Genomic DNA, 11,738 nt, shown 5'->3' with positions numbered 1-11,738 from the left:
AAAAAATATATATATATATAAGCAAATAAATAGAACATTTTTGATAGCAGTAAGTATTATGAAGAACAGAGTCCTATGGGAGAGAGCAAAGGGGCAGGGTAACACTGAGATGGTAAGGGAAGACCGCTTTCAGGACATACCATTTGATCTGGCACCTCAGTAATGAGAAGGAATGAAACATGCAATGATCTGGGGGGAAAAGCATTCCAGGCAGAAGGAACAGCAAGAGTCCATGCCCAAGAATGAGGTTAGGCCACCAGAGAAAGAGAAAGAAGATGAAGGAAGCTTGATCAGTGTCAGAGGGGCAGGCTGCTACCAGATGGGGGTGAGGAGGTAAGTTGGGGTCAGATCTCAGAGGTATTTGTAGGCCAGGGAAAAGAGTTTGGGAACCACTGGAGTGTCTGTGAGCAGTGCATTCACAGGAACTTTACCTCTCTGTTTCCCATTCCCACATATGACACATACACACGTACACACACACACAGGGAAGCTACGTAGGGTAGAAACTGAGTTTAGATTATGAAAATGTTTTGCATATTTATAATTGGAGGTTACTTTAGATTTGATATTTAGAAGGATGAACGCTTTCTCAGAAATGCAAGAGGAAGGGCTAGGTTGGAAAGTAAGGCAAATGTTTCCTTGAGGCCTTTTTATAAAATTAATACCTGAAATGGAATGGAGCCATCCACACACAAGTCATGGGGGTCTTTAATCTTTCAATGACCACTCTTAAGTTATTTTGTTATGACTAGAACAGAGACACAACAGGGAAGAGAAAGCTAGACGGCTCTCTCATTAAGTCCCCAGGGCTTACATATCCCTTAAGAGAAGGCACGACTTGGTTTAAGAAACCAATAACAGGTAATTTACAAGTGGCATGGTTTATCGATATTTGCGGAGGGTACCAGGTCTCTGTCTGAGACCCAGACGAGAACCTTCAACTTTACTCACTTGTTTAACCACAGTGGTTTCTCTTTGTTCCAGGACATTGGCACCAAGCTGGAAGACCCAGTTAATGAAAGGACTTGAACAAGTACAGTAAATGTTTTGGGGTGCTGACCTATGAAATTCCTTCAAATATTCCTTTACTATGTTGCTTTCTTTCTTTCCTCCCTTCTTTCTTTTTTTCTTCCCCCCTTCTTTCCTTCCTTCCTTTCTCTTTCTTTCTTTCTTTCTTTCTTTCTTTCTTTCTTTCTTTCTTTCTCTTTCTTTCTTTCCTCTTTGTTTCTTTCTTTCTTTCTTCCTCAAGAATTTTAAGGAAAGGAAAGGAAAATCTGAGAGAAAAGGGAGATGATTTTTATTACGAACTGTGATTATGTCTAATATGGCTAAAATTACATAATGCTATTCTTGTAAAAGGATGAAGTTTTAAACACCTAGTGATTAGAGGCATTTTCCAGACTACAAGTAAGCAGAGACTGCATGCCCACAGAATTTCTTGTTGTCTAAAGCAAATATGTACAAAGGTCAAACACATAACTTTTTACATAACAAAGTTAATGTCTGAAGAAAAACTATGATGGACTTGGGCAGAGTAGTTATTAACAAAGAATAAATGAAAACATGAATTACTTGTAGATATATTTTTATTCAGTTCATCACATTAATCCTTTGCCAACTTAAAGACATAATGAAAGACAAAATATTTAAGAGAGTAAGAAAAGGACAGTGTACATTAAAGAGTAGGAAAAGCTACTCTAATTAAGCAAAATACTTAACTCTGAAAAATGTGGACACTTTCTGCCATCACATATTTTATTTTCACAGTGATTCGGAGCCCTAAATAAGTTAGATTTTTAAATTTCATTTTTACCTCAGAGATAGTTCCTTCATTTGAATAGACATTGGAAGTTAACTCAATGACTAAAAATCTAAAGAAGTATGGGAGACTGAACGTTGGCCCCCCAATAGATATCCATGTTCTAATCCCTGGGTCCTATGAATGTTATCTTATATGGCAAAAAAGGACTTTGCAGATGTGATTAAGTGAAGGATCTTGAGATGGGGAGATTATCCTGGATTATCCAGGTGAGCCCTCAACATAATTACACATATTTTTATAAGAGAGAGGAGAGGGGAGTTTGACACAGAGGAGGATAAGACAGTGTGAGCACTGAGGCAGAGGTTGGTGTGATGTGGCCACAAGCTAAGGAGTGCCAGCAGCCACTGGAGCTGAAGGAGTCAAAGGATGGGTTCTTCCGGAGAGCCTCTGGAGGGGGCTACAGCCTTGCCCATACCTTGGTTTTGGTAAAGTGAAACTGATTTGGACTTCTGGACTCCCAACCGTGAGAGAATAAATCCCTGTTGTTTTAAGCCACCCAGTTTGTGGTAATTGTTTACAGCAGCCATAGGAAACCAACGCAAAAAGGCATTCTGAATTAATACACACTGACATCTTAAAAGGAGTAAAAATAGCTGTGAGAGGGCAGGAGAATTTTTTTTTAATGAGGCAGCATTGAAAATTATCTGATTTCTGTATCAGAGGAGTAAAGCACAGTACTTATTTCATTGTTTAGTACACACAACTTCTTCAAAGAAAAATGGATAATATCTAGGTCATATTGGCTCATACAACTTCAGTACTAACCATATTGAAAGCATTGCTTCTTCACTTGTTGAAAAAACTATAAACTCTTAAACATGTTTTATGTCAACATAATACAAGCACATAAGTTAAAAAATCAAATGGTACAGAGAAGTTTAAGCTGAGAGCTAATTCTCTTCCTTGAGAAATTAAAAGGATTAAAAGGGAATTTTATGAATAACTGTATGCCAATAATTTCAACAACTTAGGTGAAGTGGGCAAATTCCTAGAAAGGCACAAATTACCAAAACTGACTCAGGAAGAAATAAAAAATTGAAATAGATCTACAATAAATAAAGAAACTGAACTGGTAATTAAAAATCTTCCCACAAAGAAAAGTTCAGGCCCAGAGAGTTTCACTGGTGAATTCTTTCTAATATTTACAACAGTAATAACAATCCTTCAAAAAATCTTCCAGAAAGTAAATGTGGAAGCACTTCCCAACACATTTTAGGAGGCCAGTATTACTCTGATACCAAAGTCAAACAAAGACATCACAGGAGAAGAAAACTACAGACCAATACCCTTTATAAATACAGACACAGTAATAATTAAGACAATTTTAGCTAACTGAATCCAGCAACATAAAAAGTGAAGACAAGGTAGGATTCATTCCAAGAATGCAAAGTTGGTTCAAGATCTGAAAATGAACCTAAAATATGAAGGACAAACACCACATGATCAACTCAATAGATACAGAAAAAGCATTTGACAAAACATCATATTCATTCATGATTAAAAACTCGCAACACACAAAGAATAGAAGGGAATTTCTCCAACCTGTGGATGTAGTGATGCTTTCTGAATTCTCTAAATTTACTGCAGTCATCTAATTGAGATAAATTTCATTATACACAAATTATACCTCAGTGTAGCTATTATAAAAAAGCAAAAAATGTCTAAGGTCTTTAATTCTTATCAGTAGAAGCTGCTACAGGCCAAAAGTGTACCTTTACTATGTTCTCTTTGGAACACAGCTCATTAAGATTGCTCAATCAATCTTTAGTAGTTTACTCAATTGAGATTTTAAAAACTAACCATGTTCCATGGACTATACAACCTATAGCCTGGCATTCAAGTTATTACATGTCTTTGCTACAACTTATTCTCTACTCTCTACTCTGTTTCCCTCAAAGCAGGTTTTTGTACCCATTTCTCATCTCTGAGCCTTTGCTCATGCTGTGCCTTTCATCCACTAGGTGGTACTTTTGGCACTTGTAGCTTCATTGCTAATCAAAAGACCTCAGGGTAGTTTGAAAGAGGAAAACGTGTTATTGAAACAGGCCATTAGTTAGTTGGGTAGTCATAAGCTGAAGAGGGCCTTTATCAGGTAGGCTTAGACAAATTTAACTCACACTCATAGAATAAATCTTTTTCTTTTCCTCAGCAAATGTTGAATATGAAGGATCTCATGTTTCAGAACTTTTCCATAATGTGGGTTCCTTGAGCTGTATGCACACAAAAGCCAGTCTTATGAGGGAGCAAGTGGGCAGCTGCACTAGTAATGGGGCTTCATTCATTAATTCTTCAACTAGTATTTATTGAGCGACTGCTTTGTGCCAAGCGCTGTTCTAGATATTGGAAGTGTAGCAGTATACAAAACAAAGTTCCTGCCCTCGTGGGGTCTGCAGTTGGGAGAGAGAGAACCACTAAACAAATAATTACTGATGCTTGGTCTGTAAGGGCTTTGGAAAACCCTGAAAAGCAGGAAAGGGAGAAATGGGAATGGTGGAGGTGGCAGTCACCATTGTATGTGGAGTGGACGCCCAAAGCTTTTCTACCAAGATGATATTTAGTACCTCTGTAGGAAGCAAGGGAGGGTAGGGGGGAAAAAAAAAAATCATGCAGCTCCCTTGGGACAAAGCAGCCCAGGCAGAGAGAAAACACAATATACAAGGGATTGTAGGCAGGAGTACTCTGGGTATATTCATGTAAGAGCAGGAAGGGCACGTGCATGGGTATGGCACGGAGTGGAGGCGGGTACATGACGGAGATCAGTTCAGAGCGGTAGAGGTGGTGTGTCTTGTAGAGCATGAAGGGCCTTGCGGGGCATTTTAAGACCTTTGACTTTACTCTGAGTGAGATGGGAGCTACTGAAGGATTTTGAGCAAAGAAGTGATACTATCTGACTTCTGTTTTAAAGGGATTACTCTGGTTGCTCTGTTGACATTGACTGTAGTAGGGCAGAGGCAGAAGCTGGGAGACCAGTTAAGACACTATTGCAATAATCCTGGCAAGGGGTGATGGTGGCTTAGATCAGGGTATGAGCAATGGGAGAGATGAGAAGAGACCATGTTTCATACATATTTCTAAGGAAGAGACAACACGATTAGCTGATGATTAGACACAGGGTGTGAAAGAAAGAGAAAAGCCAAAGATGATGATTTATTTTAATTATTTAACAGCAGTTTATGTAGTACTAATGATATGCCAGGCACTGTTCCACTTTCTTGAGAAATATTGACTCATTTAATCTTTGCACTAGGCTCATGAGATAAGTACTATTTTTGTCCTCCTTTTCCTGCCTTCAAGGTTTTGGCTCTGAGAAGCTGGGAGGATAAAGCTGCCATTTACTGAGAGAGGGAAGACTTATGTGAAGAGCAGGTTCAAGTTGATATGTTAAGGTTGAGAAGACTGAAACAACTGTGTGAAGATGCCAAGCGGATGGTTGGTTATGCAAGACTGGAGTTAAGGAGAGTGACCTGGTCTGGAGACACACACTCAGTGTAAAGATGGTATTTCAAACCCCCAAACTTGATGACACCTCTAGGAGAGTAGAGATCCAGTGGAGAAGATGACCAAGCACCGAGCTTGAGGGCATCCAGTATTAATGAGGACATCAGGATGACGTATCCAAGAAGACAGAGCAATAGCTAAAAAGCTTGGCATCCTGGAAGCCAAGTGAAGAAAGCAAAGGAGGAGAGGGTGAGAAACTGTGTTCAATGCCACAGTTCGGTCCAGGAAGGGGGAGCTGAGAATTTATTCATTGCTTACTTTGAAAAGAGCTATTTCACTGAGTGGTAGTGATGAAAGTTGTAGTGCAAATGGGGTGAAGAAAAAATAGGAGGAGGAGTATAGGAAATGATGAATAAACAGAACTCTTTTGAGACGTTTCCTATAAACAGGAATAGAGAAATATGGCAACAGTCAGAGAAGAGTATCGATAAAGTCAACAGAGGGTTTTTTGGGGGAGGGTTGTTGTTTTCTTTTGTTTTAAAGTTGGGTGAAATTATGGCATAGTTGTATGCAGATGGAAACGGTCCAGTAGAAAAGGAAAAAAAAATGTTGATACAGGAGAGAGGAGATTAAATAATGTTAGTGAGTTTATGAGAGAGAACGATAATGTACAGGGCTTGGATTAGATAGAAGCAGAGACAATTCATCTCTTGGTAAACGGAGGGAAGGCAGGATATATGGTGATAGATGCAATTATGTGGGGAGATGTGGTTGACATCTGTGGAAGTTCTCTTCTGATGGCTTCTCTTTTCTCAGTGAAATAGGAAAGAAGTCATAAGCTCAAAGAGAAGGACAGAAGAAGTACTGGAGCTTTGAGGAGAGCAAAGTTGTGAAATGAACATCTATAGGAAAATGAGGACTATTATCCAAAACGTTAGCTCAACCACAGGTCAGCCCATCATTACAGTCCCATTACTGGAGTCTAGAAAAGTTTGATTTTCAAGAGAACCCTATGAAAATGCAGATACTTAGAAGCCCAAGTGCTGTTCAGCAGGCTTTCTTGTGTAACACATTCGTATCAGAAGGTGTCTGAGTTGTCAGACCGCTGGGAGTGAGATCCCTCAGGTCACCATGCTTTTACTCTCTTTTTCAAAAAGGAAATCTAAATTTTACTTCATTTTATTTTTCTTCAAGAAAAGTAAGTTGTTACCGTAGAACTGAGTGTAATTCATGTGAAAATCTTTGCAAGATTTAATATAATTAAATCCACATATTAGAAAAATAATTCCTCAACCCACTTGGCCCATTTTTTTTCCCCTGTAGAAATATGACATAAGTCCAGGCCTTTGGCAGGAATCAGAGTCGGGTAAGGAAAGACATTTGTTCTTAGAAAGGATGAAAGCAGCTTCCTACAGGAGGTAAGTTTTTCCAGACCAATAATTATAGTTAACGATCATGGGGGCCTTCTCTGTGTCTATCAAACCTAAATATATGTCATTTAGTTAATATCCCCTCCAAAATTAATAAATACTGAGCAGGAACATATTTAGTTGTCCTCTTTTGTACAACTGTGGCTAATAAATTTCTAGAATGGTCTTTTTTAAAAATGCACAGATTGGGCCACGTATAGGATGGCAAGAGAATGCTGTACGTAAGGCCCAGAGGCTCTGGCATATACTTTAATCTTGAGTTAGAACCCCAGTTCTACCCTGACTTTGTGACGCCAGGGAAGCCTCTGATCCTCACTGAGCCCATCTCTTTTTCATAAATCACGGGCTGATGAAGGTTATTGTAAAATCAAATGAAGCAACCTGTCAGAGTAATGGTGCACCACAATGTCTGGCACATAAATGGCTACTATTATTGTCTGTATGTTGCTAGATACTTAGGCAGTATCTTCCCTTGTACCTGAAGAAACATCTAGAGGATTTCTGTTTATACTCGATCCAAAGAAGCAGATACCACTAAAAAGAGTTAAGTAAATGGAGGAGGGTTGGAACTGTGCAGGCTATGTTTTGTTTGTTTTTCTTAGAAACATCTTTATTATAAGTGTTCTTTTAAGGGATAGATCTGGGACTAGATCTCACATTTTAAAAAATTGAGATATGACTGACATATAACATTACATTAGTTTCAGGTGCACAACATAATGATTTAATATATGCCTGTATTGCAAAATGATGGTCACGATAAGTCTAGTTAACATCCATCACCATACAAAGTTAACAATTTCTTTTCTCTTATGATGAGAACTTTTAGAATCTACTCTCTTAACAACCTCCAAATACACCACACAGTATTACTGACCATAGTCACCGTGCTGTACATTACATCTCAGGAACTTCTTTACTTATTTATCTTATGACGGGAAGTTTGTAGCTTTTGACCACGTTCATTTTGCCCACTCCCCATTCCTCACCTCTGGCAACCACCAATTTGTTCTTTGAATCCGTGAATCCATTATTTGTTGTTTTTTTTAAGATTCCACATATAAGAGAGATCATACAGTATTTGTCTTTCTTTGTCTGACTTATTTCATTTAGCATAATACCCTCAAGGTCCATCCATGACGTTGCAGATGGCAAGATTTCCTCCTTTTTTATGGCTGAATAATGTTCCATTGTGTGTGTGTGTTTCCATATCTTGACTATTGTAAATAAAGCTGCAGTGAACATGGGGGTGCAGATATATTTTGGGGTTAGAACTTTCATTTCCTTTGGATGAATACTCAGAAGTGGAATTACTAGATCATATGGTAGCTCTATTTTTAATTTTTTGAGGAAATAGCCTTTTCAGGCTATGTTTTTAATTGTCTCCTTGGTAATATAAACATGTCACGGACTGCTATATATTTTTTCATCTCTAGCTTGCTTAAGATTCTGGGAATTTTTAGCCAACTGAAGAGAAGGACATCTTCATTTTACCATAATATTTAAGAAATTCCAGAAGGGTGGGGACCATGTGTCTAACTGAACTCAGTGGGGCTACTTAATAACTCATTAAATGAAGAATAATAATCTAACAAAAATGTGTGAATTTCCTGAGTAGTTGAGTTTCAAAGGACTGTGGCTACGAGCTCCATCTCATACTGGCGTGGCCCTGGGAAGTGAGTGGCGGGCTGACGGCTGGCCGTGAACCTGGATTTACTGATATCCTCCAACACTGCATCCTTTGCTGGTATAGCTGTTTGAATCTTGCAGCTGTTTTGCTGTTGTGTGTATTTTCTTGTATATTCCAGTTTAAAATGAAGAGAACAGGATAAAATCTTTGGAGCCACATGTGGAACCTCCATGGGCAGGGTGTCCTCAAGCTGGGGTGCTTATGGAGAAAGAGAACCAAGGTACTGTGTTCCACAAAAGGCTGTCCTTCTGTGACCTCTGTGTATCCGTCAGCTCAGATTCCAGACAGTCTGGCCTATGGAAAAGGCTAGGGCCCCAGGACAGCCCTACCAGACAAAACCCCAGGTGATAACTCAAACTGTTATCCATTAACCTGACCAGGTGGGAAAGAGTCTGTGCCTGACACGCTAGTTGACAGGCCACAGCCATAACTTTGACAAGCAGCTGAGTGTCGGGCTACTCCCACACTTGTCACAGGGCCCTCTTCTTTCCTGGCAGGTAACTATCTGCTCCTTTTCCATTCTTCCAGAAGCCAGGCTGGGGTACTCGGTGAAATTTACAGGTTACGCCATTCAAGGGTTTTTAGCATCTTTATTTAGCTGTGGAACATCTTCTCACAACAAAATCTCACACCAAAGGCAAATATTTAAAACGGTTAATGCTGGAAGTATTTGGCATGAAGTGGAAGTAGATGATCCAAAGCTAGCTGTCTCCACCCCTCTCAAATCCATCACATACACACACACACACACACACACACACTCCTTGAGGCACCTCTAAAGAATTCCTAGGACTCCAAGCAGAGAAGTTTGAAAATCCTTGTTGCTCTTAACTTCTCATTTTACGGATGAGAAAAGAGGTCTAGATCTGCCCTGTCCAATGTGGTAACCACTAGAAACGTGTGGCCACAGAGTTGTTTTTTTTGTTTTTTTTTTGTTTTTTTTTTGCGTTACGCGGGCCTCTCACTGTTGTGGCCTCTCCCGTTCCGGAGCACAGGCTCCAGACGCGCAGGCTCCGGACGCGCAGGCTCAGCGGCCATGGCTCACGGGCCCAGCCGCTCCGCGGCATGTGGGTTCTTCCTGGACCGGGGCACGAACCCGTGTCTCCTGCATCGACAGACAGACTCTCAACCACTGCGCCACCAGGGAAGCCCCCACAGAGCTTTTGAAATGGCTAGTCCAAACTGAAGATGCTGTAAGTGCAACACACACACAAAATGCCAAGGACTTGGTACCAAAACAAAAGAATGTAAAATATCTCATTGATACATTTTTTAAATTGATGGTCTGTTAGTATGATATTTAAGATAGATTAGGTTCAATAAAATATATTAAAATGAATCTCAAGACTTCCCTGGTGGTCCAGTGGGTAAAACTCCACACATCCAATGCAGGGAGCCCAAATTCGACCCCTGGTCAGGGAACTAGATCCCACATGCATGCCACAACTAAGGAGTCCACATGCCACAAGTAAAGAGTCCAAATGCCACAACTAAAAGATCCCGCAACTAAGACCCAGGTGCAGACAAAATAAATAAATAAATATTTTTAAAAAAATAAAATAGGGCTGCCCTGGTGGCACAGTGGTTGAGAGTCCCCCTGCCGATGCAGGGGACGCGGGTTCGTGCCCCGGTCCAGGAAGAACCCACATGCCGCGGAGCGGCTGGGCCCGTGAGCCATGGCCGCTGAGCCTGCGCATCCGGAGCCTGTGCTCCGCAACGGGAGAGGCCACAAAAGTGAGAGGCCAACGTACCGCAAAAACAAAACAAACAAACAAACAAAAAATAAAATGAATCTCACCTGCTTCATTTTACTTTTTTTTAATGTGACTACTAGAAAATTCAAAATTACACAACTGGCTCTCCCTTGTGGCTCATGTTATAACTCTGTTGGATAGCACTGATCCAGATTGTTCTGCCCAGATCATAGGAGACAGGTAGGGACTTGTGGTCCTCAGTGTTCTCTCCAAACCACCATTCTCACATGACTCATTTACATGGAGACATAGTGGATAGATAAGAGCTTAACATGACATCCCCGGGCAGTTTCATTTAATGTGATGGGGTGAGAGAACTTGCAGGCAAAGGTGAAGGTGGGGTAGGATTAGGCCCACGGATGGCCTTCCCAATCACATATATTTATCTGGCATCTAGGAAGAAATCTACCCAGGGGAGGAGCATTGATTTAGAAACAAGAAGGCCTGGGTCTTAGCCCCTTTTATGATGATGCTCCCTTTTTGTGAAGATCACCAACCTTCTGGGTCTCATTTTCCTTATCTGAAAAGTGAGGGAGTACGTTTCCAAGGCTCAAAGGCCTCTTCCTTCTCTGTAAGTCTGTGATTTACAATTTATGTATTCACCTATATGCGTCCCTGCCAGCAAATAATTTTTGATGAGGTGTTCCCACATCTACTTCTCTTCCCTTCTTATTTTACTCCTCCTAAAAGCTAACTTCAGCCAAGAGAAGTTGGGTTGAGAAGGTAAGACAACTCCAGGTCACTTCCCTTTACCCTTGACGCTGAGAGCAATGAGAGAGCTGTTGTGCTCTCAGGAGGACCTGGAGGAGGAAAGGGCAAGGAATGGATGAAGGGGAGGCGGAGACTAAAGGATAGAGGAAGTAAGAAGAGGAAGAAGCAGGTGAAGCAGGAAAAGAAAATGGGTATTAGAAATACGTATCTGCATGCACCCCTATGTTCATAGCAGCACTATTCACGATAGCCAAGACATGGAGACAACCTAAATGTCCGTCGACAGATGAATGGATAAAAGAAGATGTAGTATTTGTATATATATGTACGTGTGTGTAGGTATATATATACACACACACACACACACAATGGAATATTACTCAGCCATAAAAAGAATGAAAGAATGCCATTTGCAGCTACATGAATGGACCTAGAGATTATCATACTAAGCGAAGTAAGTCAGAAAGAGAAAGACAAATACCATATGGTATCACCTATACGTGGAACCTAAAATATGACACAGATGAACTTATCTATGAAACAGAAACATACTCACAGACATAGAGAACAGACTGGTGGTTGCCAAGGGGGAGGGGGAACAGGGGAGGGATGGATTGGAAGTTTGGGACCAGCAGATGCAAACAATTATATAGAGAATGGATAAACAACAAGTTCCTAGCACAGGGAACTATATTCAATATGCTGTAATAAACCATAATGGAAAAGAAAAAAAATTTTTTTAAAGAAATAGGCATCTGAAGGGTTGATTAGCCGTCTATCTGGACTCCTTCGTTTATCAGCTCCAAGAATGCAGGGACCATGTCCTATTATGTGCGGGTGGAGGTGCTTGTCTTATACAATACCCGAGCACACTGCTACACGCTGGACAGGAA

General features: G+C 40.5%; 1 long non-coding RNA gene across 1 annotated transcript; it reads left to right on the top strand.

The window, feature by feature from the left end:
• Positions 1-870: 870 nt before the first annotated feature.
• Positions 871-6,974, top strand: LOC141275895 (uncharacterized). Its single transcript, XR_012324487.1, has 3 exons — positions 871-1,033; positions 5,117-5,509; positions 6,077-6,974. It is a non-coding gene; the product is annotated as an uncharacterized lncRNA (long non-coding RNA).
• Positions 6,975-11,738: the final 4,764 nt, after the last annotated feature.

The sequence above is a fragment of the Tursiops truncatus genome, chromosome 11 (genome assembly GCF_011762595.2).
Source record: "Tursiops truncatus isolate mTurTru1 chromosome 11, mTurTru1.mat.Y, whole genome shotgun sequence".
In the NCBI taxonomy this organism is placed as follows: Eukaryota; Metazoa; Chordata; class Mammalia; order Artiodactyla; family Delphinidae; genus Tursiops; species Tursiops truncatus.
Note: the sequence above shows the minus strand (reverse complement) of the source record. Positions and strands in the feature narration are given on the sequence as shown.